This window comes from Meriones unguiculatus, chromosome 4 (genome assembly GCF_030254825.1).
Source record: "Meriones unguiculatus strain TT.TT164.6M chromosome 4, Bangor_MerUng_6.1, whole genome shotgun sequence".
Lineage (NCBI taxonomy): Eukaryota > Metazoa > Chordata > Mammalia > Rodentia > Muridae > Meriones > Meriones unguiculatus.
Window position 1 is genome coordinate 138,399,499 of NC_083352.1, and position 26,983 is coordinate 138,426,481.

The window sequence follows — 26,983 nt, forward strand, 5'->3', positions numbered from 1 at the left end:
GAAAGATCTCCCATGCTCATGGCTTGGCAGGATTAACATAGTAAAAATGGCCATCTTACCAAAAGCAATCTACAGATTCAATGCAATTCCCATCAAATTACAAACACAATTCTTTACAGATCTGGAAAGAAAAATTCTCAACTTCATATGGAATAACAAGAAACCCAGAATTGCTAAAACAATCCTCTACAATAAAAGATCTTCTGGAGGTATCTCCATTCCTAATCTTAAACTGTACTATAGAGCAACAGTAATAAAAACTGTATAGTACTGGCATAGAAACAGAATGGTGGATCAATGGAACTGAACAGAGGACCCAGAAATAAACCCACACACTTATGGACACCTGATCTTTGATAAAGATGCCAAAACCATACAATGGAAAAAAGATAGCATTTTCAACAAATGATGCTGGTCTAACTGGATGTCTACATGTAGAAAAATGCAAAGAGATATATAGTTATCACCCTGCACAAAAATAAAGTCCAAGTGGATCAAAGACCTCATCATAGAACCAGACACATTAAATTGGTTAGAAGAAAAAGTGGGGAAGACCCTAGAACTCATTGGTACAGGAGACAACTTCCTGAACAGAACACCAACAGCACAGGCTCTAAGAGCAACAATCAATAAATGGGACCTCATGAAACTGAAAAGCTTCTGTAAAGCAAAGGATACAGTCATCAAAACAAAACGACAGCCTGCAGACTGGGAAAGGATCTTCACCAACCTTTATCTGACAGAGGGCTAATATCCAGTATCTATAAAGAACTAAAGAAGCTGAAAAGCAACAAACCAAGTAATCCAATTAAAAATGGGGAACAGAGCTAAACAGAGAATTCTCAATAGAGGAATATCGAATGGCAGAGAAGCACTTAAAGAAATGCTCAACCTCATTAGGGAAATGCAAATCAAAACGAACCTGAGATTTCACCTTACACCCATCAGAATGGCCAAGATCAAAAACTCAAGTGACAACACATGCTGGAGAGGTTGTGGAGAAAGGGGAACCCTCCTCCACTGCTGGTGGGAATGTAAACTGGTACAACCACTCTGGAAATCAATCTGGCACTTTCTCAGACAAGAAGGAATAGGCTTCCTGAAGATCCAGCCATACCACTCCTAGGCATATATCCAAAAGAGGCTCAAGTACACAATAAGGACATTTGCTTAACCATGTTTGTAGCAGCTTTATCTGTAATAGCCAGAAGCTGGAAACAATCCAGATGCCCCTCAACTAAAGAATGGATACAAAAATTTTGGTACATCTACACAGTGGAATATTACTCAGCAATGAAAAACAAAGAAATCATGAAATTTGCAGGTAAATGGTGGGAACTGGAAAGGATCATCCTGAGTGAGTTATCCCAGAAGCAGAAAGACACACATGGTATATACTCATGCATATAGATGTATAATATTGGATAAACCTACTGAAATCTGTACACCTAAAGAAACTAATCAAGAGGGAGGACTCTGGTTAAAATGCTCAGTCCCCATCCTGAAAGGCAAAGAGGATGGACATCAAAAGAAGAAGAAGAAGAAAAAAATAGAAAACAATTTAGGAGCCTCCCACAGAGGGCCTCTGAAAGGCTCTGCCCTGCAGAGTATCAAAGCAGATGTTGAGGCTTATTGCCAAACTTTGGGGAGAATGTAGCGAATCTTATGAAAGAAGTGAAAGAAGTGGGAAATAGTAAGATCTGGAGAGGATAGGAGGTCCACAAAGAGAGCAACAGAACCAAAAAATTTGAACACTGGGGTCTTTCCTGAGACCCATATTCCAACCAAGTACCATGCATGGAGATAACCTAGAACCCCTGCACAGATGTAGTCCATGGTAGTTCAGTATCCAAGTGTGTTCCATAGTAATGGGAACAGGGACTGCCTCTGACATGAGCTGATTTGCCTGTTCTTTGATCACCTCCCCCGGAGGGGGGAGCAGCCTTACCAGGCCACAGAAGATGACAATGCAGCCACTTCTGATGAGAACTGATAGACTAGGATCAGGAGGAAGAAAAAGAAACCCTCTCCTACCAGTGCACTTGGAGAGCGGCATGCGTGGAGAAGGGGAACGAGGGAAGGGATTGGGAGGGGAGGAGGGAGGGTAATAGAGGGGGAGACAAAGTAGATAAAGTGTAATTAAAAGTAAAATAAAATAAAAATTAAACAAATAAAAAAATTAAGAAAAAGAAGAAAATTATTCTAAGTATTATAAATTGTGCCACCTTGTCACTAACTTTTCAGGACTTTGAACTTGACCCGTCTCAGGTAGGTAGTTGCTCTAAAATGTCCAAGGAGCTATTTTCTTAAATGAAACTTCTGATAGCCAAAAGATTCGTTCTAAAACTACGGTCAGTCGTAGCAATCACAGGGATTAGAGTGCTTGAATCATCAAGAAGGGTAAATGCAGCGGCGAGTTCAAAGTTCCCGAATCCAGTTGCCAGGGCTAACATTTAGTTCAGGGAGAATTCTAGAAACTGCCTCTTGTTGTAAAGTTCTTGTTGGCAGCACTGTAGACCCCGAGAAAGATGAATTTGTGTGTGTACAGCCTCGTGCATTTGCAAAAGCCAAGCTCTCATTCACTCCAGGATCAAGAAGCAGTACCTGTCCCGCCCTCTGGATGGCTTCACTCTAGACTCCATCCATTTACTATTTCCTCACACCAACACATTCTGACTTCAAATACCACAGATCAAGTTTTCACTTTTCAAACTTTACATAATAAAATTATACGTAATTTACTGCTCCTGGCTTTTCTTTTGCATTTTCTGCTTATGAGACTCATTTGTTACATATGCTAGCAGCTCATTCACTCTCATTGCTTCTCATCTCTATTCTGAGAAGGTACCGCAATTAGTTTTAATCTATTCTGTCACTGATGGACATTTGGATTGTTTCCAGTTTTTAGAAATTACCAAGAAAGCTCAGTGAAAACTTTTATGGATGACTTTTGCTATAGTCATCATAGCATTCCCTAGTCTATTTGTATATTCTCTCTTAGAGAATTGCTGTTTTTCAGTCTTTGACCATTTTCCATTTTATTTTATTAGATTACAGATCTCTTTCAGACTGGCTGGCAGTTGTTACACACCCTGGACAAGGCTCATATTGTAAATACATTTTGAAAATTACCCATCCCTTTCTGTGGATTGACACTGTTCTCTGGAAATAGAATTTTATGATGTTTCTCTCTAATTTACAAGCTATATAATCTTGCGGTATTATGACATTCTCTCTAAATTGAAGCTTTCACAACAGTAAAAAGAGATATTTATTCTTTCCTTTCTTGGTTCTTGAGCTTGTATTACATGTGCTCTTTGATAAAGACTGAGCAAAGTTCTCAATTGAAGATTTTGAGTTTTCTATCAACTATCTCAGAGTGGAAGTACAGGAGGCGAAGGGGCGTCGGTAGCTAGCTATATGAATATGGTGACAGAACTAGGGAGCCTCTTCCCCATTATTTCCACCTTCCTATGGTTCAGATAAAAGCTATGGAGTTAGTCTCTTGGTTGGAAATGTTGTCATGTGGTGGTCACTTTAGGAGGTAGGGCATAGAGAGCAGCCATTTTGTTACTCAGGATGTGCCCTTAAAAGAAATAATGGGACCTCAGGATATTCCATTGCCCCTCGTGCCTCCGTGCTCATTTGCTGAGTTTTGTTTGTGATGCTAACCTTGTGTGCCAATTTGACTATATCTGGAATCAACTAAAATACAAGAATTAGGGCACACTCATGAGGGATTTTTTTTTAACTTTTATTAATTACACTTTATTCATTTTGTATCCCCCCCATAAGCCCCTCCCTCCTCCCCTCCTGGTCCTACCCTCTCCCCCCCTTTCTGCATGCATGCCCCTCCCCAAGTCCACTGATAGGGGAGGTCCTCCTCTCCTTCTTTCTGATCTTAGTCTATCAGTTCTCCTCAGAAGTGGCTGCATTGTCAGGGTTCTAGATTATCTCCATGAATAGTCCTTGGTTGGAGTATGAGTCTCTGGGAAGTTCCCTGTGTTCAAATTTTCTTGTTCTGTTGCTCTCCTGTGGAGTTCCTGTCCTCTCCAGCTCTTACTATTTCCCACTTCTTACATAAAATTCCATTCACTCTGCCTGTCAGTTGGCCATCAGGCTCAGTATCTGTTTTCACAGTCTGCATGGCAGAGGCTTTCAGAGGCCCTCTGTAGCAGGTTCCTAGGTTGTTTCCTATTTTCTTCTTCTTTGGATGGACATCCTCTTTGCCTTTCAGGGTGGGTATTGAACATTTTAGTTAGGGTCCTCTCTTTTGCTTAGTATTGAAAGGGTTAGACTAACTTTGTAACCTATATGTCTTCTAAAGCCTATAGTTTTGAGTTTTAGGTCCAGGTTAAGCTAAAGCCTCTTAGTACCTTTCCAGAGAGTGAAGGAATGTGACCCTATCTGTGAGGACAAATATAAAAAAAGGGGCTAGCAAGCAATGACCTTCACTCAGCAAAAGGAGGACCAGACCCTTGTCCTTGAGATAGCGTTTCTTAGCAATGAACCTAGACTTCTTCTGAGTAGCTTTTGACCTCCAGCCAAAAGTCTGTAGCCCCTAATCTTCAAGGATGAGCTAACCACCCCCACCTTAAATTGTAGCTGCATCCACACTTGGCAGGACTGGCCAAGCTTGAGCACCTAAGACTAACCAATTATCTTACTTTATAACTTCCTCATCCAATCCTAAATTGCCAAAACTGCAACTTCAAATTTCCCACAATTTTTCTTTTAAAAACCTAAAGGTCTTTGTCTCCTGGTGCCACTCTTTGCTGACCGGCAGGGGTGACCCCGTTGTACAATGGTTAATAAACCTCCTGCTTTTGTAACGAGTCTTGGTCTGGGGGAGTTTCTGGGAAGGGCGCGATTAAACTCCTGAGCTGTGAGACCCCAGGTCTTACAGTATGTTTAGATGTACAGATTTTGGTGGGTTTATTATATGTTGTATATTTATATGAGTGAGTATATACCGTGTGTGTCTTTTTGCTTCTGTGACAATTCACTCAGGATGATCCTTTCCAGGTCCCAACATTTACCTGCAAATTTCATGATTTCCTTATTTTTCATTGCTGAGTAATACTCCATTGTATAGATGTACCACAGTTTCTGCACCCATTCTTCAGTTGAGGGGCATCTGGGCTGTTTCCAGCTTCTGGCTATTACAAATAAAGCTGCTACAAACATGGTTGAGCAAATGTCCTTATTGTGTACTTGAGCCTCTTTTGGGTATATGCCTAGGAGTGGTATGGCTGGATCTTGAGGAAGCACTGTTCCTAGTTGTCTGAGAAAGTGCCAGATTGATTTCCAGAGTGGTCGTACAAGTTTACACTCCCACCAGCAGTGGAGAAGGGTTCCCCTTTCTCCACAACCTCTCCAGCATGTGTTGTCACTTGAGTTTTTGATCTTGGCCATTCTGATGGGTGTAAGGTGAAATCTCAGGGTTGTTTTGATTTGCATTTCCCTAATGGCTAATGAGGTTGAGCATTTCTTTAAGTGCTTCTCTGCCATTCGATATTCCTCTACAGAGAATTCTCTGTTTAGCTCTGTTCCCCATTTTTTAATTGGATTACTTGGTTTGTTGCTTTTCAGCTTCTTTAGTTCTTTATATATACTGGATATGAGTCCTCTGTCAGATAAAGGGTTGGTGAAGATCCTTTCCCAGTCTGTAGGTGGTCACTTTGTTTTGATGACTGTGTCCTTTGCTTTACAGAAGCTTTTCAATTTCATGAGGTCCCATTTATTGATTGTTGCTCTTAGAGCCTGTGCTGTTGATGTTCTGTTCAGGAAGTTTTCTCCTGTACCAATGAGTTCTAGGGTATTTCCCACTTTTTTTTCTAGCCGATTTAATGTGTCTGGTTTTATATTGAGGTCTTTGATCCACTTGGACTTCAGTTTTGTGCAGGGTGATAAGTATGGATCTATTTTCATTTTTCTACGTGTAGACATCCAGTTGGACCAGCACAATCTCACTCCTGTATACAAAAGACAAAAGGGCCGAGAAAGAAATTAGGGAAACAACACCCTTTACAATAGCCACAAAGGACATAAAGTACCTTGGTGTGACCCTAACCAAGCAAGTCAAAGACGTGTATGAAAAAATTTCAAGTCTCTGAAGAAAGAATTAGAAGAAGATATCAGAAGATGGAAAGATCTCTCATGCTCATGGCTTGGCAGGATTAATATAGTAAAAATGGCCATCTTACCAAAAGCAATCTACAGATTCAATGCAATTCCCATCAAATTGCCAACACAATTCTTTACAGACCTGGAAAGAAAAATTCTCACCTTCATATGGAATAACAAGAAACCCAGAATTGCTAAAACAATCCTCTACAATAAAAGATCTTCTGGAGGTATCTCCATCCCTGATCTCAAGCTGTACTATAGAGCAACAGTAATAAAAACTGCATGGTACTGGCATAGAAACAGAATGGTGGATCAATGGAACTGAACAGAAGACCCAGAAATAAACCCACACACTTATGGACACCTGATTTTTGACAAAGATGCCAAAACCATACAATGGAAAAAAAGATAGCATCTTCAACAAATGGATTTTTTTTTAATTTAGTCATTTTATAGGCTGATCCCTGTCCCTTCCTCTTTCTCCTTTCCATCCCAGCTTCACGCCCCACTTTTCCCATTTCCCCTCTTTTTCTCAGAGAAGGGGAGGCCCCCAAGGGGTACCAACCCACTCTGGCACTTCAAGTCTTAGCAGGACTAAGTGCTCTCCCACTGAGGCCTGACAAGGCAGTCCAGCTAAGTGATCCAGAGGCAGGCAACAGATTTAGAGACAGCTCCTATTCCTATTGTTAGGGGATTTACAGGTTGACAAAACTGCATACCTGTTACATATGTGTAGTCAGTCTAGGTCCAGCCCATGCATGCTCTTTGGTTGGTGGTTCAGTCTGTGTTCCCCCAAGGGCCCAAGTTAGTTGACTCTGTAGGCCTTCTTGTGGTGTCCTTGACCCCTTCAGCTCCTTCAATCCTTTCTCCTACTCTTCCACAAAACTCCTAGAGCTTGCCCTATTGTTTGGCTGTTGGTCTCTGAATCTGTTTCCATCAGCTGCTGGATGAAACATCTCAGAAGAGTTAAGTTAGGTTCCTGTCTGCATGCACAGCAGAGTATCATTAATAGTCACAGGGCTGGCTCTCCTACTGGGTGGGTCTCAAGTTGGGCCATTCATTGATTTGATATTCCCTCAATCTCTGCTCTAACTTAATTCCTATACTTCTTGTTGGCAAGACAAATTTTGGGTTGAAGGTTTTATGGATGGGTTGGTGTCCTCCCTCTCCCTCCTGGAAGTCCCAGCTGGCTACAGGAGGTGAGCACTTCAGGCTCCTTAACCCCACTGCTAGGGTCACCCCCATAAATTCCCAGGAGCCTCCCCTTTCCCAGAGATGTCCCCTACCAATTTCCATTCTCTCTCCCAGTCCTTTCCCCACATTCCCTCTCTCCTCACGTCTGGTCCTCACCCTGTTACCCTTTCTCCTCTTCCCCACCCAGTCTTGCTTATAAAATAAAACTTGCTTTGATTTGGCCATAATTTGTGGTCAGTGGTCTTTTTCCTCACACCTGTGGGATTAATATTTAAAATCTTCTCTGTCTTCCAGAGGTTCAAAGCAATGGGCTAGCTTAACACAAGACCCTACGAGGTTGAAAATTTCCATTTACTATAGAAATGTGAGTTTAGGGGAGCTGGGAATTACACTTAGCATGTACAGGGCTCAGGGTTCAATTTTTATACTGAAATCTAAACAAATAAAGTATACTACTTTCTCTTTGTAAGCTTATTATCTGATATAGTTCATTAAAGTAGTAGAAAGCTAAGTGATACAATGGTTTCATGAGATCTACACAGATTTAAGAACCGGGTGAAAGTTTGTAGACTCTTGCAGGAATTTCTGTTAATTCACAGTAATAATGGCCACTCTTCTATGTCCTGCTCCACAGAAGTCTTACCCTGGTGGCATCTTAAGTTATGACAGTATATTTTTGGTGGGCTTGATAACAATTATTGTTGCTGTCTTGATCACAAAATAAACCTCTACATTAGTATCGATATTTAACAGGTTACTTTGCTTTTTTTTGAGATGGAATGTCATTTTGTGGTTCAAGCTGGGTTAGAACTCCTGACAGTCCTACCTCAGTCTTCCAGGTATTGAATCGCTGACATGAGCCACCATGCTCAGAATGAGCTGGTTGTGTATGTGTGTATATGTCTGTCTGTGTGTGATGTCTGCCTGTGCCCATGTGCTAGCCCATATGGGCATGCGTAAGGAGGCAGAGGTTGGTGTTGGGATGTTTTTCTCAATCACTTCTCCACTTTATTTTACTTAATCTTTGGAGGGCTGTTTCAGGTAGCAGCGCTGGTCAGCAAGCCTATGGGGTCTGCCTGTCTCCATCTTCTGTGTTGGATTAAAGACACACAGCTTCATAGCTGCTTTTTATGTAAGTGCTGATGATCTGACCTCTGATCTCCATGAGCACAAATTCACTTAGCTCTTCTTCAAACCCTGAATAAGCTATTTAAAAAAAAAAAAGGTTAAAAATGATATTGGGCCCAAAATAAAATTGTTATGGAGATAAAGGTAAAATACTTTTGTAGAATTTTACTTCCTGTATTTTATTGTGCTCTAATTGGCTTTCCGGTAATGTTATAGTCTTAGTGCTCTCTCATGGAGGATTCTCGTGGAGGGCACAAAATCAGAGGGTCTCCTGAGATGCTGATTTACATATGAGCCTCTGATTGAGTTATTTCATTGTGTACCCTTTTCCTATCTACTAGATGGAGTTTATGCACCAACCTTTCTAGGTGCTTTTGAAGGGCCCTGACCAAGAAACAGTCATTGGCTACATGCAGCCATTGAACATCAGAACTATGGCTCATCCAAACTGAAAGATATTGTAAATTTAACACATAGACTTAATTTTAGATTTATGACAGTTGATTTATTTTTGGCACCTATTAAAACAATAATATTTTAACTATATTATGTTAAAATGTAAAACTTAATATTTATCCTTCTGTTTTTTTTCTCTCGTCTTCTCCCTACTTCCCTCAAGCCCCCTTCTTTTCTTTATTCTTTCTTTTCATGGTGGCAGTAAATGGAGCCCAGGGACTTGGATATAAAATGTGGCTTATATTTTTCTAGTAGCTCTAGTCATGACTGTGGGTTCACTACTGTCACACTTACTAATTCAGGTTCTGCTCATTCCACCTCATTAAAACCATAAGGAGAAAGAATGGAAAGAGATAGAGGTGTAGCCATCCCTTTTTCACACGATTTTTCCCCCTGCTTCTCTTTGGTATGCTCAGGTGAAGCAGTGGAAACCCACAGCCGTTAGGCTTCTGCTGCTGTCATGGGCCTCCTTCTCAAAAGATTTGTTTTCTCCCTATCATTTTAGGTGCACCTATCTCATCACCCTTTTTGGTTCTAGTTAAGTTCCCTTCCAAATGCTTCTCCGCCTCTATAGAAGTCCCAGGCTTTTGCCTCTGAGAAGGAAAAGACTGGTAAATATGATATGGCTTAAAATTCAAGTCTTGAGATATAAACCCTGGTTAGTGTTGAGAAGAAAATCCCTGCTACTAAGCTACTCATAAGGAGAGTCTGGAAGGACAATAAGGACACTGAAATTTATCACTTCAATAATTCTGTCGCTAAATAGTAATGTTTATAGAGTGCTCGGCTGTGTGTCAGTAGTGAGTTAACACTGATTAATAACCAGACAGTTGACAATAGGTTCAAGAAATTACCTCATTTATTCTCGCAACAAACTATTTTCTGGTCATTATTATCCCCATCTTACAAATGAACACTAAGGCTTGACCTCTTCAAGCACCTCATTCAGCTTAAATTCAAACTTTAATGATCAGAATTTAGTACCTACAACTTTAATAATTGTATTCTGGACTGCCTGGAGTAAGACACCTCAGGAGAATATTGGGTCTGTGGTATGGGCCTGGAGTGAGACACCTCAGGAGAATATTGGGTCTGTGGTATGGGCGAGAATATTGGGTCTGTGGTATGGGCCTGGTGAATCATAGTTCTCAGGAGAATATTGGGTCTGTGGTATGGGCCTGGTGAATCATAGTCCTCAGGAAAATATTGGGTCTGGGGTATGGGCCTGGTGAATCATAGTCCTCAGGAGAATATTGGGTCTGTGGTGTGGGCCTGGTGAATCATAGTTTTCAGGAGAATATTGGGTCTGTGGTATGGGCCTGGTGAATCATAGTGCTCAGGAGAATATTGGGTCTGTGGTATGGGCCTGGTGAATCATAGTCCTCAGGAGAATATTGGGTCTGTGGTATGGGCCTGGTGAATCATAGTCCTCAGGAGAATATTGGGTCTGTGGTATGGGCCTGGTGAATCATAGTTTTCAGGAGAATATTGGGTCTGTGGTATGGGCCTGGAGTGAGACACCTCAGGAGAATATTGGGTCTGTGGTATGGGCCTGGTGAATCATAGTCCTCAGGAGAATATTGGGTCTGTGGTATGGGCCTGGTGAATCATAGTCCTCAGGAGAATATTGGGTCTGTGGTATGGGCCTGGTGAATCATAGTCCTCAGGAGAATATTGGGTCTGTGGTATGGGCCTGGTGAATCATAGTCCTCAGGAGAATATTGGGTCTGTGGTGTGGGCCTGGTGAATCATAGTCCTCAGGAGAATATTGGGTCTGTGGTGTGGGCCTGGTGAATCATAGTCCTCAGGAGAGTATTGGGTCTGTGGTGTGGGCCTGGTGAGTCATAGTCCTCAGGAGAGTATTGGGCCTGTGGTGTGGGCCTGGTGAGTCATAGTCCTCAGGAGAGTATTGGGCCTGTGGTGTGGGCCTGGTGAGTCATAGTCCTCAGGAGAATATTGGGTCTGTGGTGTGGGCCTGGTGAGTCATAGTCCTCAGGAGAATATTGGGCCTGTGGTGTGGGCCTGGTGAGTCATAGTCCTCAGGAGAGTATTGGGCCTGTGGTGTGGGCCTGGTGAGTCATAGTCCTCAGGAGAATATTGGGTCTGTGGTGTGGGCCTGGTGAGTCATAGTCCTCAGGAGAATATTGGACCTGTGGTGTGGGCCTGGTGAGTCATAGTCCTCAGGAGAATATTGGGCCTGTGGTGTGGGCCTGGTGAGTCATAGTCCTCAGGAGAATATTGGGCCTGTGGTGTGGGCCTGGTGAGTCATGGTCCTCAGGAGAATATTGGGTCTGTGGTGTGGGCCTGGTGAGTCATGGTCCTCAGGAGAATATTGGGTCTGTGGTGTGGGCCTGGTGAGTCATGGTCCTCAGGAGAATATTGGGCCTGTGGTGTGGGCCTGGTGAGTCATGGTCCTCAGGAGAATATTGGGCCTGTGGTGTGGGCCTGGTGAGTCATGGTCCTCAGGAGAATATTGGGTCTGTGGTGTGGGCCTGGTGAGTCATGGTCCTCAGGAGAATATTGGGTCTGTGGTGTGGGCCTGGTGAATCATAGTCCTCAGGAGGATATTGGGTCTGTGGTGTGGGCCTGGTGAATCATAGTCCTCAGGAGAATATTGGGTCTGTGGTGTGGGCCTGGTGAATCATAGTCCTCAGGAGAATATTGGGTCTGTGGTATGGGCCTGGTGAATCATAGTCCTCAGGAGAATATTGGGTCTGTGGTGTGGGCCTGGTGAGTCATAGTCCTCAGGAGAGTATTGGGCCTGTGGTGTGGGCCTGGTGAGTCATAGTCCTCAGGAGAGTATTGGGCCTGTGGTGTGGGCCTGGTGAGTCATAGTCCTCAGGAGAATATTGGGTCTGTGGTGTGGGCCTGGTGAGTCATAGTCCTCAGGAGAATATTGGGCCTGTGGTGTGGGCCTGGTGAGTCATAGTCCTCAGGAGAGTATTGGGCCTGTGGTGTGGGCCTGGTGAGTCATAGTCCTCAGGAGAATATTGGGTCTGTGGTGTGGGCCTGGTGAGTCATAGTCCTCAGGAGAATATTGGACCTGTGGTGTGGGCCTGGTGAGTCATAGTCCTCAGGAGAATATTGGGCCTGTGGTGTGGGCCTGGTGAGTCATAGTCCTCAGGAGAATATTGGGCCTGTGGTGTGGGCCTGGTGAGTCATAGTCCTCAGGAGAATATTGGGTCTGTGGTGTGGGCCTGGTGAGTCATGGTCCTCAGGAGAATATTGGGTCTGTGGTGTGGGCCTGGTGAGTCATGGTCCTCAGGAGAATATTGGGCCTGTGGTGTGGGCCTGGTGAGTCATGGTCCTCAGGAGAATATTGGGCCTGTGGTGTGGGCCTGGTGAGTCATAGTCCTCAGGAGAATATTGGGTCTGTGGTGTGGGCCTGGTGAGTCATAGTCCTCAGGAGAATATTGGGTCTGTGGTGTGGGCCTGGTGAATCATAGTCCTCAGGAGGATATTGGGTCTGTGGTGTGGGCCTGGTGAATCATAGTCCTCAGGAGAATATTGGGTCTGTGGTATGGGCCTGGTGAATCATAGTCCTCAGGAGAATATTGGGTCTGTGGTATGGGCCTGGTGAATCATAGTTCTCAGGAGAATATTGCGTCTGTGGTATGGGCCTGGAGTGAGACACCTCAGGAGAATATTGGGTCTGTGGTGTGGGCCTGGTGAGTCATAGTCCTCAGGAGAGTATTGGGTCTGTGGTGTGGGCCTGGTGAGTCATAGTCCTCAGGAGAGTATTGGGTCTGTGGTGTGGGCCTGGTGAGTCATAGTCCTCAGGAGAATATTGGGTCTGTGGTGTGGCCTGGTGAGTCATAGTCCTCAGGAGAATATTGGGTCTGTGGTGTGGCCTGGTGAGTCATAGTCCTCAGGAGAGTATTGGGTCTGTGGTGTGGGCCTGGTGAGTCATAGTCCTCAGGAGAGTATTGGGTCTGTGGTGTGGGCCTGGTGAGTCATAGTCCTCAGGAGAATATTGGGTCTGTGGTGTGGGCCTGGTGAATCATAGTTTTCAGGAGAGTATTGGGTCTGTGGTGTGGGCCTGGTGAGTCATAGTCCTCATGAGAGTATTGGGCCTGTGGTGTGGCCTGGTGAATCATAGTCCTCATGAGAGTATTGGGCCTGTGGTGTGGCCTGGTGAATCATAGTCCTCAGGAGAATATTGGGTCTGTGGTGTGGCCTGGTGAATCATAGTCCTCAGGAGAATATTGGGCCTGTGGTGTGGGCCTGGAGTGAGACACCTCAGGAGAATATTGGGTCTGTGGTGTGGGCCTGGAGTGAGACACCTCAGGAGAATATTGGGTCTGTGGTGTGGGCCTGGTGAGTCATAGTCCTCAGGAGAATATTGGGCCTGTGGTGTGGGCCTGGAGTGAGACACCTCAGGAGAATATTGGGCCTGTGGTGTGGCCTGGTGAATCATAGTTGTCAGTGTCTTGTAGCCACTGTTCCCATTAGTGTGTCTTTTGCCCTTTACCGTCAATCTATTGTTGTTGTTACCATGCCTTTCCCTGAACCTTCTTTCCCCCCACAAGCAGAATCTCTCTCTGCAGCCTAGATCAGCAGCCTCAAACTCACAATCTCCCTGTTCTAGCCTCAGAGTGCTGGGACTGCTGAGGTGGGTCACCTCCTGGCTTTCTTGCTCTTTCTGATGACTTCAGTAGAGTGAAAAGTCTATGTAATCTCAACCACATGCTTACTCAGTCTGATTTGTGTCCTTATTTGGGAATATTGTCCAGGAGTCCTCTAATGTTGATTAGAGGAGAGGAAACTGGTAAGAATATCCCTCCTGGGACAGAAGTTGGAGTGGAAGGAACATGGTCTCATAGTCTTCTCTCCATACTTAGTGTGCTTTCATTGCTTAGGTGGGTCTAACCACTGACACTGTCAATGCAGGCTTCTCCTGCTGCCATGCTTCTTCCATGGCCTTTAAAAGACAGCCAGCCTTCAATTGCTTTAAGCCATTCCCATGAAGATGCCGTTGATAAGTTTCCTGGGATGCTCATCCCAAAGCTGCCCCTTCTAACGACTGCATATCCTATATTCAGAGAGGTGAGCCTTCCAAAAGAGGTGCAAGACAGCTAAGGCTGGAAGCAATAGACTTTTCCTTGTATTTCCTACAACATTCTATCTATGGGTGGATAAAACCCTGTTTAGCAACAAATAGATAAATGTCCCTAGAAAATCCCAAATGAGCAGATTTTAAATGTTTGTAAAGCTAGTCTTATTTTTTGTCCTCAGAATAGAATCCATTTCCTTCCCATACAGAGATGATTGAGGAAACAGATATTTTTTTTCTACAGACAGGCCCAGATACTCTTTATTACATGGCATAAACACAAAGCACTGATATTTGTTTGAAATATGACCCCAAAGCCTCCAAATGGGAGAAAGTGTGTGGAGATGGCATGAATTAGGACAGGCTGTAATATTCTGAATGTACAATCTGTACTGAGCCTTGCTGCTTTGCAAAAAGCATCTAAAATTTATGCTTTCAGATTTGTCAGTTTAAAATTGTGAGCTGTGTGTTAGCCTGGCTCAGTAAAATATTGAAGACGCTGCTGTAGATGGGAGAGTGGGGGTGGGAAGGGAAATACATCATAATCAAAGCATCATGCAGACTTTATAAATTCTGCAGAGATTTTTATCTCAGCTCATTTGTGAATTTTAGGATTTGCATATTATCTTCCTATTCTTCCCTTAGATATTTATGAAGGACAATAAGTTATATTGTTTTTCTGTTACTTTCTGAGGCTCACTGTCAATGAAAATGCTGTAAAAAATGTAATATCCTTAATAAATATGTGTAGACAAATCACAAGGCAGAGAAGTTTAGGACAAGAGGTAACAGAGTTTACTGACTCATCATAAAAGATGAAGACTAAGCTTGAAGCCCCATGTCCCTTCCAGAGCAATATAGTCACAACTTTCTTTATTCTGGAGCTCTGTAGAGGACACAGTTTTCAGTATCACTGTCTACAACCATCTAAAAAGAGAAGCACATAATATTAAAAACTGAAAAAGGAAAGTGATTTGGGCTTCATTCAAACAATTCCTGATTCAGTTCACTTACAGAACATCAGGGAAATGAAAAAGATGATCCAAATGCCATGCTGAAAAAAGAGAATCCAAATTAAACCATGCTTTAATTTTTATTCTTTCAGAGACAATGTTTGTCTTTGTTAGAGTTTCATTGCTGTGACAAAACAGCATGACTAAAGTGACTTGGGGAGGAAAGGTTTATTTGGCTTACACTTCCAAATCACTGTTCATCATTTAAGGAAGGTAGGACAGAAACTCAAACAGGGCAGGAAGCTGGAGGCAGGAGCTGTTTCAGCAGCCATAGAGGAATGCTGTTTGCTAGATGGCTCTCTGGCCTGATCACCTGTTTCCTAGGACCACTAGCTCAATGCGGGTACCACCCACAATAGGCTAAGCGTTCCCCCGTCAGTCTGAAGAAAATGGTTTACAGGTTTACCTACAGCCCTATATTATGGAAGCATTGTCTTAATTGAGGTTCTATTCTCTCACATGACTTTAGCTTATGTCAAGATGACAAAGAACTAGTATAGCCTTTGAGCCTTGTTTGTTTTCTCCATAAACCCAAACCAAGAGATCTTTGAAGTCTGCCTGGAGAACAAACTTCTATGGCCAAACTTATATCCATTAGTAATACATTTTATTCGATCACATATGATTATATTAGTTCCTTCAGGTATGTCAGAGGACTCTTGAGATATGGTTTATGATCATTTTGAAATATGAGTAATTTGGTTCTATTGGAGACCGAAAGGAAGATAATTGGGAAGCAATGCATTCCTTCAGACTCTTGTAAGCCAATATAACGAACATATTGGTTGCTGATGAGAACATGCTGTCAGAGTATTACATTAAGAAGCAGATTTCTTTCTTTTTTTATCCTCCAGAACATAAGATATAATTTACAAATTCACATATGCTAGGTCCTACTACTAAGGCGCATTCACCATAGCCTGCTATTTATTTTCATCTTGAGACAGAGTTTCACAAATCTGCTCAGGCTGGTCCTGAACTTGAAATGTTCTTTTCTTGGTCTTCCATATAGCTGGAATGGTAGGCATCAGCTATAAATCTCAGATAAGAAAAACTTTGATGTAGACACCCTCCTTGTTGTATCGGTCTGTTTCAGTACAGATATGGAACTGGTCTCGGGATCATGTTGTGATATAATTGAGACTGAGTAAATGCTAATATATTAGATGAGGGAAGAACATTTAAAACTTAATCAGTTGAGTTTCTACTTAGGCATCAGTTATTTGAACTATTTTCCCCATACTTTTTTCTGGCTCTTTAATGTAGACTTCATATATTACTGGAAATTCTGACTCATGTTCTAGGGAAGCTTTGTTTGTATCAGGTGCAGAACTACTTGCAGGCAATGTCATGAGGTAATTACCCTGGAAATGATGACAGCCCAATGAAGGAACATAGTCATTTTTCTCAAGCCATTGATTATAAATTAATTTGCAGCTGTGACGGGAAAGAACTGAAGGTAGTGAATTCTTCCAGGATTCCTACTGTGCTTTAAAATTGCATTAATCCCAAAGTCAATATTCACTGTCTGTTGTGTTCTCAACAGAACATTAGCATCTTTCCTAATAAGTGGGTTTGTTCTTAACCATCTCAACACGGGCACCGGTAACAAGTTACTAATTCCAGTATATGTTGTTCTGAAACCCAAGTCTGCTCATCCACACACACGCTAAGGGAAAAGAATTACATGCTAAGGCAGAAGATTCCCCTGGTTCCAAGTTAGAAAGATGAAACAGAAGTATCTGAACTGGAGGAAAGGCTAGAAGAGAACTGCTGTATGTAGTTTACATACTGATTTGCCGCAGACTTCTTAACCTCTTCAGTTTCTTACCTTTCAACTGCCTGCAACGTATTCTTCCTCTTAATATAGAAAAGAGAGATTGCAGAAAAGGGGCTATATGTGACACATTGCAAACTCAGCTCACCGCAGAAACACACTGCTGTGAAACTGCTGACTTTTAAAAGCCACATTTCTAAGGGTGGAGTGAACGAGCAAGGTGCCCCCTAGTCTCAGACGGTTTGAATTTCACTGTTGCTGTTTAGGGAGGTTTAAGAATTTTGGCCTTTTATTTTATTTTTTATGTTAATTACAGTTTATTTACTTTGTATCCCAGCTGTAGCCCCCTTCCACATTCCCTCCCAATCCCACCCTCCCTCCTCATCTCCTCCCTGCCCCTCTCCAAGTGCACTGATAGGGGAGGTCCTTTTTGAAGGAGGTGTGTCACTGAGTGTAAAGCTCATGCCTGCTGCTTCATGCTTGCAGTTCAGCTGACCTTTCAGCGTCTTACTCCCGCTACCATGCCTGTCCACCAGGATGGGCTCTTACCTCTCTGGAACCATAAGCTAAAATAAATCCATCTTTCCATAAGCTACTTTTGGTCCAGGTGTTTCATCACAGCAACATAAAAGTAGGTAATGCAAAGGTTTTGGTGTGGCTGACAGAACTGAGAAGTCCAGCGTAAGAAGTCTATGAAGCTCAGTGTACACTAGTGTTTCATAACTATTCCGTGCCAGTAGCACATGTCTTGTGTTCTGTAGTGTTTGTAGATCCAGAGGATATTTTGATTTCTTAAATTTTCTTTTAAATTATTTATTTGTTTTTATTAATTACAGTTTATTCACTTTGCATCCCAAATGTAGCCCCCTCCCTCCCTCAATACAGGATTTCTCTGTGTAGCAGAACCCTGGATGTCCTGGACTCACTTTGCAGACAGGCTGGCCTCGAACTCACAGAGATACACCTGCATCTGCCTCGGGGGTGCTGGGATTACAGGCCTGCGCCACCACACCCAGCAGTTATTTGATGTTAACCATGGTCTTTCTCCTCTGCTCCTGTTTTCTTGACTCCTTCTTAGCCCTACCTGTGTGACATGGATCTTATTGTTGTGAGAGTTAAATATAGTAGAATTAGTTTGAGAAGCTTTGGTGGTATCTAAACATTCAAATCAGAAGCTATTTCTGGGCAGGCATATTCCAAAATTAGTGACTAGCTAGTCCTCCCTGAAGAGGCACATGTAAGTACTCAGAGCCACATGCCTAAATGATAATGAGGAACATGCTGAGTGCATATGACCACAGTGACATGCTATACGTCAACAAGAATACCCAAATGTGCAGCTGTATGGAACAGCATTATTGGATTCAGCAAACAAAATGTTAAGTGAAGGAAGTCAGATATAATTGAGTATATATTAGATGCAAACTTCAATAAAATATTGTCTATTGTCGGGATAATGGTTCTCTTTGGGTTAGGCAGTAGTTTCTCTCTTCCCTTCTCTCTCTCTCTCTCTCTGTCTCTCTGTCTCTGTCTCTGTCTCTGTCTCTCTCTCTCTCTCTCTCTCTCTCTCTCTCCCACACACACACAGACACACACACATCAAATCAGTCATAGAAATGTGATGAAGGAAGCCCTTTCCTGTTCCAGGGCATCATTACCAAAAAGTGACTTTTATGTTTGCTAACCTCTACCATAACTTCAAATTGAGTTTTAGGAAATAGCCTGATTTGTCTCTGTTCCGTGTTCTCACAATGTTCCTAAAATAACAGTGGGTCACTTGAAACACGATGAGTGTGATTAATCATATGCTAGATTGATTATTGCAACTCTTTCAATGTGGCAGGGGAAATTCTGGTAATTACAGTATCTATGGACCTAGTTCAACCTCCAAAAATTTGCTTGAGTATACAAAAGACAGGAGAAAAGAAATTTAACATGATCTGACATTGTGGATAAAGACTTTACAAAGAACCTCATCTAAGCTAGACTTTGAATGATGTGTAGGAAATGAATCAGTACACAAAGCAGGGAAAATAAATGCTAACTGGCCAAGTGAGAATGCATGGTGCTGTTTCCATGTAAGTATCATTTGATTATCATAATAACCCCATTATAATGGACACGGCATCTCATCTTTTTAATAATTAGCCAGTCTATGTTCAAACTCATAGTGAGTGACCAATATTTGCAACTAATGCCTTAGTCCCCTTGCATGTTCTATTTCATAAAATAAAGGAGACAATCAGCACATCTAGATGTATTCTTTTGAGACAATGAACTATCGTAATATTTAATGAATCATTTTGACTCTAGTAGATCTTTCAGATGGAACCCTTTTTGTTCTAGTGAGCAAGCAGTTTACTTTTGTTTTGTTTCTAGTGTAGGCTGATATTTTTTTACAGGCTTAATCTATCTGACCATAGAAATCTCAGGCAATTATTAAGGCTTTAAAACAGTTGTGTTTATTGCTAAAAGAAGAACTTTGGATATAATATCAGTCTAGATAATATGAGTGAAATTCAACCCCCAAATCTGGAACTGACAGTGCAGAAAAGGTTTGAGGGTGAGGTTAGAGAGGAGTGGCTCTACCACACAGGTAAAGCTCTCCCTGGCTTCAGCACTTCTGCAGTGCCCTGGTGTTCAGGTGAGCCTCATAGGGTTTCCAAGTGTCTAGCTGTTTATGAGCACAGGGTGTGGCTAAAACGCTGAACTCTCTCGGGTTCAGAAAACCAGTGGAACCATTTGAAATTTTTGTTTTATTTGCAAACCACAGAATTATGAATCTTGATGTGAAAATGCACAAAACAACCACACACTTAGACATAATTTTCCTTTACTTGTCTTCTTTGCAGATGACATACTTAAGGTCCACAGGTATTCCATTAGTTAGCTTCTGTTGTTTAGCTAACAACTTTAAATGCAGTAGTTCAGAACTGTAAGTTTGCATGTATTTAGATAGATAGGTAAGGTTCTGGTCCTATTCAGAAATGTGCTCAGGGTTTCTGTATGAGTGTTTGGTTGGCTGGTGGGTCTGTGGAGGTGAGCAGGTCTAGGACAGTCTTGTTTGTGTGGCTTGCGCTTTGAAATGATCTTTGAGCAGGTTTTCTTAGCTTGTCCCCACAGTGAGTGAGTAAAAGCTATTGTTTTCAGTGCATTTTCTTGGAAAGTCAAGTTGCAAGCCCAGACCAAATTCAAGGGCAGGAGAAGAGATTTTGCTGCATGATCAAATGAGCAGAAAGCACTTTCCAAGATAAGAACGTAAAAAGAGACAGAAACTTAGAGATACTTTTTAATGAATCACCAGAGCAGTGAAATAAAGGCACTGCTTACATGCTACTAGGGCCATTATGGCAAAAGTATCGATTCGGTGTACCAAAAGCAGCCATATTTCCTCCACTGTGCTTGCCTGACCCCTCAGTGATAACTGAGGTCTTCAGAAATGCTGGCAACTTTGTCAGTAGTGAGTAATGAAGATCGCAGATGATGTTGGGTTCCTCTCATATTTCTTGGTTTTATTGTTAAAGTTAAGGAAAAGGACAACTTATAGTAGGTTATAAAGATGTAATACGGATGATTTATAATCATATTTATATTTAAAATAAAGGGGGAAATGCTTAATGCTTCATTCTTGGAAATCAGTGGCATATGTCAAGGCAGTTCTTTTGGAAGCCCAGCTATTGGGGAGGAAGGGTTTTGATCCTATAGAGAGAAGGATATGACAGGTGTCACAACTCAGGGGCTTTGGGATAGGGCAGAAAATAACAAGTGTTTGATTCCCAATTTGCTGTCTGAATCAGACTCTAATTGGAATAGGTTCTTCCAGAAGGATAAATTGGACCACAAACTATTTCTTTTTTCCCCGTTTCCCCTCCCCACTGCCCTACTCCTCAAAGAAGGCTTGCTCCCCTCCAGTGTTTCAAGTTGCCTCAGGACTGAACACATCTGCTTCCTGTGTGGCCTGGTGAGGTAACCCCGCCAGGAGAAAGTGATTGAAAAGCAGGCAACAGAGTACATATCAGATTCAGCCTCAATTTCCCCTACTAGGGGACCTATATAAGAACAAAGCTGCCCATCGGCTACATCTGTGTAGGGGGCCGATGTCCAGTCCATGCGTGGTCCTTGGTTGGAGCTTCAGTTTCCACAGGGCCCCCTGGACCCTGGTTATTTGTCTCTGTGGGTCTTCATGTAAAGCTCCTGTCCCCTCTGTGTCTTTCTATCTTTCTCTTCACTCTCCTACAAGGCTTCTTGTGCTCCACCCAATGATTGAAGCTGGGTTTCTGCATCTGTTTTAATCAGGTTCTGAGTAAGTCACGCAGAGCACAGCTATGCTTGGCTCCCCTCTGCAAGCATATCAGGCTATTGTTAATAGTGTCAAAGGTTGGCTGTCTCTCATGGGGTGAGTCTCAGGTTGGGCCAGTCATTGGTTGGAAATTCCCTTAATCTCTGCTCTATTTTTGTCCCTGCCCATCTTGTAGACAGGGTAAATTTTGGGTTGAAGTTTTTGTGTCTGGTGTTCCCTTCCCTCCACTAGGAGTTGTGTCTAGTTAGAGGGTGGTCTCTTCAGTCTCCATGATCCCTGTTACTAGGAGTCTCAACTAGAGTCACTCTCATATCCTCCCAGGAGCCTTCTCTGTCATAGTTCTCCAGCTTGTCACAGTGAAGTCCCAGCCCCAGGTTTCTCTTCTCTCTGCAAGCCCTCTGTCTTCCCACCCCTGCTCTTCTCAGGTCTGATATGGACCCTCATTTCTATCTGTGCTCCCTTTCTTACCCTGTTCCCTTTCTTCAATCATTTCTGCTGTCTATTCTATTTTCACTTCTGAGTGGGAATTAAACACTTGGGCACTCCTTGTTACTTACCTTCTTTGGGTCTGTGAGTTGTATGGTTATCTGTACTATAAGGCAAAGCTCCGATTACAAGTGAGTACAAACTATGTGTGTCTTTCTGGGTCTGGGCTAGCTCACTCAGGATGAACCTTTCTAGTTCCCACCATTTACCTGCACATTTCATGATTTTATTATTTTTAATAGCTGAGTAGTATTTCATTGTGTAAATGTCCCACAATGTTTTTATCCATTCTTTAGTTGATGGACATCTTGTTTGTTGCCAGATTCTGGCTATTATGAATAAAGCTGCTATGAACATAGTTGAGCAAGTGTCAACTTATTGTATGGTAGAGCATCTTTTGGGTATATGCCCAGGAGTATAGGTGGGTCTTAAGGTAGAACTATTCCCAATTTTCTGAGATAGTGCCAAATTCATTTACACAATGGCTGTACAACAATGAAGGAGTGTTCTCCTTTCTCCACATCCTCTCCCGCATGTGTTGTCACTTGAGTTTTTGATCTTAGCCATTCTGATGGCTGTAAGATGGAATCTCAGAGTATTTTTGATTTGCTTATCCCTGATGACTAAGGATGTTGAAGATTTCTTTGAGTGCTTCTTGGCCACTCGATATTCCTTTGTTGAGAATTTCCTATTTATCTCTGTAACCCATTTTAATTGAATTATTTTGTTTGTCGGTGTTTAATTTCTTGAGTTCTTTATATATTTTAAATATTAGCCCTTTGTCAGATGGTGAAGATATTGTCCCAATTTGTAGGCTGCCATTTTGTTCTGTTGGCAGTGTCTTTTGCCCTATAGAAGCTTTTCAATTTCATGAGGTCCCATTTATTAACTGTTAATCTTAGAGCCTGAACTGTTGGTGTTCTGTTCAGAAATTTATCTCCTGTACCAATGAGTTCAAGAATCTTCCCCACCTTTTCTTCTAATAGATTTTGTGTTTCTGGTTTTATGTTGAGGTCTTTGAAAGTCTTGGAAAGATCAGGGATTCATGCCACATACCTAAACATAATAAAGGCAATATACAACAGGCCAACATCAAATTATTTTTATTTTATTTTATTTTTATTTATTTATTCTAATCACAGGTAATTCACTTGTATCCCAGTCCCCTCTCTATTTCCCTCCCATTCCCTCCCTCATCTCCTCCATGCCCCCTTCCAAATCCACTGATAGGGGAGGTTCTTCTCCCCTTCCACCTGACCCTAGCCTATCAGGTGTCTTCAGGACTGGCTGCAATGTCTTTATCTGTGGCCTAGCAAGGCTGATCCTCCCTTGGGGAGGGGAGGGGAAGATCAACAAGCCAGTCATTGAATTCATGTCAGAAAATTAAATGGAGAGAAAATTAAAGCAATTCTACTGGAATCAGGGAAAGACAAGGCTACCCCTCTCCTTGTATTTCTTTAATATAGTACTTGAAGTTCTAGCCAGAACAATAAGACAACTAAAGTAGATCAAGGGGATACAAATTGGAAAGGAAGAAGTAAAAATTTTGTTATTTGCAGATGATATGCTAGTATACCTAAGTGACCCCAAAAACTCTACTAGAGAACTCCTACAGATGGTAAACACTTTCAGCAAAGTTGCTGGGTACAAAGTTAACTCAAAAAAGTCAGTAGCCATCCTGTATACAAATGACAAATGTACTTTGTCATTTGAAAAGAAATGAGGGAAACAACATCCTTCACAAAAGCTCATGGATTAACATAATAAGTGGCCTTCTTACCAAAGGAAATCTACAGATTCAATCCAGTTCTCATCAAAATACAAACACAATTCTCTGTAGACCTTGAAAGAACCATTTTCAACTTCGTTGGAAGAACAAAAAACCCAGAATAGCTAAAACAATCCTATACAATAAAAGATCTTCTGGAGGTATCTCAATCCTAGTTATCAAGCTGTACTACAGTAATAAATACTGCATGATACTGGCATAGAAACAGACTAGTTGATCAACGAAATCTAATCAAAGACACAGAAATAAACCCACCCATGGACACTTTATTTTTCAACACAGAGGCCAAAACCATACAATGGAAAAAAGAAAGTGTCTTCAACAAGTGGTGCTGGTCTAACTGGATTTCTATGTAGAAAAATATAGATCTGTATATATCACCTTTCACAAGAACTCAAATCCAAGTGGATGATATTTCTTTAAAATTATGCAGAAATGTTTTATCTGTTGCTTTAGAGTTCCAAGAGGTGAGAGAGACTCTGACATGTAAGAGGACGTAGCTGTGGCAGTGGAACCTGTGGCCTCCAGCATCTTTCAGATGAGAGTGCAGATTTGAGGACTTGACTGTTCTGTGTGATAAGCTGGTGTCTACTGCTGACAGATTGTGTTTTGTACTATGGATATCCTTTGGTGAGTATCAGGGAAGCTCATTTCTTATATCCCAGGACCCAACTCCACTTACAGAAGATGCAGCCAAGGTCTCTGCATAATCCTCTCAGTTCACCATAGATGTTACCATTGGTCTGGGGGACAACTCCTGTACTCTGAAATAGCTGGCACCTCAGGCTTCTGGGCCTTTCTGGTTCGTGGCCTCTGTGCCTGTGGAGATCCCCTGGTGTTGAGAGACAGGCTACCAGTAGTTTGACATCTCAAAGAAAAATCCTCATCCAAAGTGAAGCAAAAACTGACAGAAAAATGCTCAAACTTCCTCATCTCATAGTAACACAGTTCCAAAGTATTACAAACTTCATTACATCTCAGGAGCCTGGGAACCTGCTCATCAAATCTCCTCTTCCTTTTCTCTGAACTTTGAGAAAGGACTCCAATGCTAACAACAGATTTCTCCTGTGCTGATTGCTCTGTTGATCTCTCTCGTTAGGTTAGGCTTCCGTTGTTGTCTGTTTCTAATGGAGGGCTTTCTCCAGCACACATTCCTGTGTGCCTTTTCTGCTTTGCACTTTCTCCTTTGCTGATTTACTTTTCACATACTAAAGTGAAGATGAGGCCTGGAAAGACGGCTCAGTGATTACAAAGAGTTGGATGCTCTTTGAGAGGACCCGGTTTCCATTCCCAGCACTACATGTCAGCTCACAATCATCCGAAGCCAGTTCCAGGTGATTAAATGCCCTCTTCTGCCCTCTACAACATGTATGTGGTACATAGATATTCAGGCAAGCAATACATTCACACACGCATACACACAAATAATGAACTATTTAACAGAGAATATGAGTGATTCCTTTCATTGTAGCCATAGACACGAGAGAACATAAGTCTTCCACAGCCATAGTTCAAAATTCTAAGCTAAGTGTTGTTCAACTAACACCCACAATGAAGAAAAACATTTCATGCCTGCGGTATCTAATGGTTGGCAATAACTACATTTAGTGATTAAAAACTTGAAATGAAACTAGACTGATTGAGACATAGAATTTTTTACTTAAACTCCAATTTATAGCTTATCATTTATATTTAAATAGCTATATATGGCTGCCATTTTAGATAGTCAGAGGTGCATTCTGGCTATGTTTTTTCACAATTTTACATCTTTACTCCACAACGTTCTTATTTGTAAAATTAATGTTTTATTTCTCAAGTAGTATATTCTTCTGTAGAAAGATCAAATATAAAATCAGATAAATCTATAATAATGTTCTAGAGTGATTAAATAAAAATCACAGAATAATAAAGAACACATTTGCAACAGACATAAAAATGAAAAAAATTATAAAATATAAAAAATTAAGGCTCTAATTATTAAGAAGGTAAGGCACTTGAGTTGTAAAAATGAGACAAAGTGAAAGAATCCGAGTCTAGAAATGGGTCTTATGAGCATCTGGGCCTTGCTGTATGGTACTCGCAGTCACTGAAACAGAAGGAAAACACCAGTGGGGGTTGGGCTGCTGTGTCGCTCCTAAGGACAAAGCACCTGCTTTCATTGTTTTGTTTTAAATAAAGAAGTTGGGTGTTTTGATAAATAGAAATAACATAAATAATTAAAAGATTTTTTTTTCTTTTCTTTCTTTCTTTTGTTGCTAAAAGCTGGGAAAATGTCTTTAAATGAACAACATAAAGTATCCTAGGATCAAAACAATCAAGTGTTTTGATTATTAAGCAGATCATTTGCCTACCTCCTGGAACTGGGGAGACAAACATAGCTTCCTTAGGAGTAGGTAACCTGATAACACCTTTTGTCATCCCCAGCTGGCCTCAGGAAACATACATCTTCAGTTTTCCTCAGAGCCTTCCACCATTGAAGGTGGAATAAACAGAATAGTGATCCCAGAGATAACCGCAGTGTATTCCCTGGGATTTGTGAATACATGGGAATAAAGACTTCTCAGGTATGATTAGAGCTAGGGATCTTGTGAATTTAAGGTGGAAAAGTTCCTCAGTTAGTAAGGCAGACTTAAGCTCATTATGAGACCTCGAAATGGAAGAAAGTGGAAGGAGAGGACAACAGACTCAATGTGCCCATGGCTGACTTTGAAGATGGAGAAATGAACTACATACAGCAACATGCAAGTCTTCAAGGCTGGGAAAAAACCAAACAAACCAAAAACTTTATTTTATTTTATTTTTTATTTATTTATTTTTTTAAAAAACTTGATTTTAAGCTGGGCATATTTTTATATAAAAATTTCTCTGCAGCAAATCTTATCAAGCTCATTACATTCTGCAAATCTGCGGATTTAGTTTCTTTTTGATGTGAAGCAGTTTATCAGGAGATCTCTTTCTATCATAAGGCTGAAATCTAACCCAAGCGTTCGTCTTCCTTAACCGTCAACTCCCCAAGACTGGCTTATTCCTTCTGAAGACTTGCTGTAGCTGTCTTCACCCTTTCTCTGGCTCCCCTGTGGCTTTGTTGACTCAGGTTCCTGTTACTTACATCTCCATTGTTTTCCCCAATCTTAGGACACTCTACTACCTAAGTCCTGTTGGGTCGAAATTCTGATCCTGCTACACCTACACTTTGAAAATGTTGGTATTGCATGGTCGTTTCTTGCATTGTTTTTCTGTTTATTGCTGATTTTGCTCATTCAAGTAAATTGTTTCTTTTCTTTGGTTAATTGACAAAGGTTCTGTCAATTTTGTTTATATATTCTTTTTAAAAGCTCTTAAACTTGATTATTATTTTTTCCTTTGTCTAAATTTCATTCATTTATTCTTGTATTTTATTATTTCTTCTTATGTACTGTATTTGTGTTTAGTTTATTTTTGTGTCTACAAATTGTTTCATTGTTTCATTGTATCATTAATTCATTTATCTGTGCTCTTTTTGGCTCTTTTAACAAATAGGCCATTACAGTTATAAATTTCTCACCTAGATGGATTTTAACTGGTCTGGAGCTTTTGTTGCATTGTTTTATTTTTCTTTATTACCAGAATTAAAAAAAAAATCAACACAAAACTTCTTTCTTTACTTAATTTGTGGTCT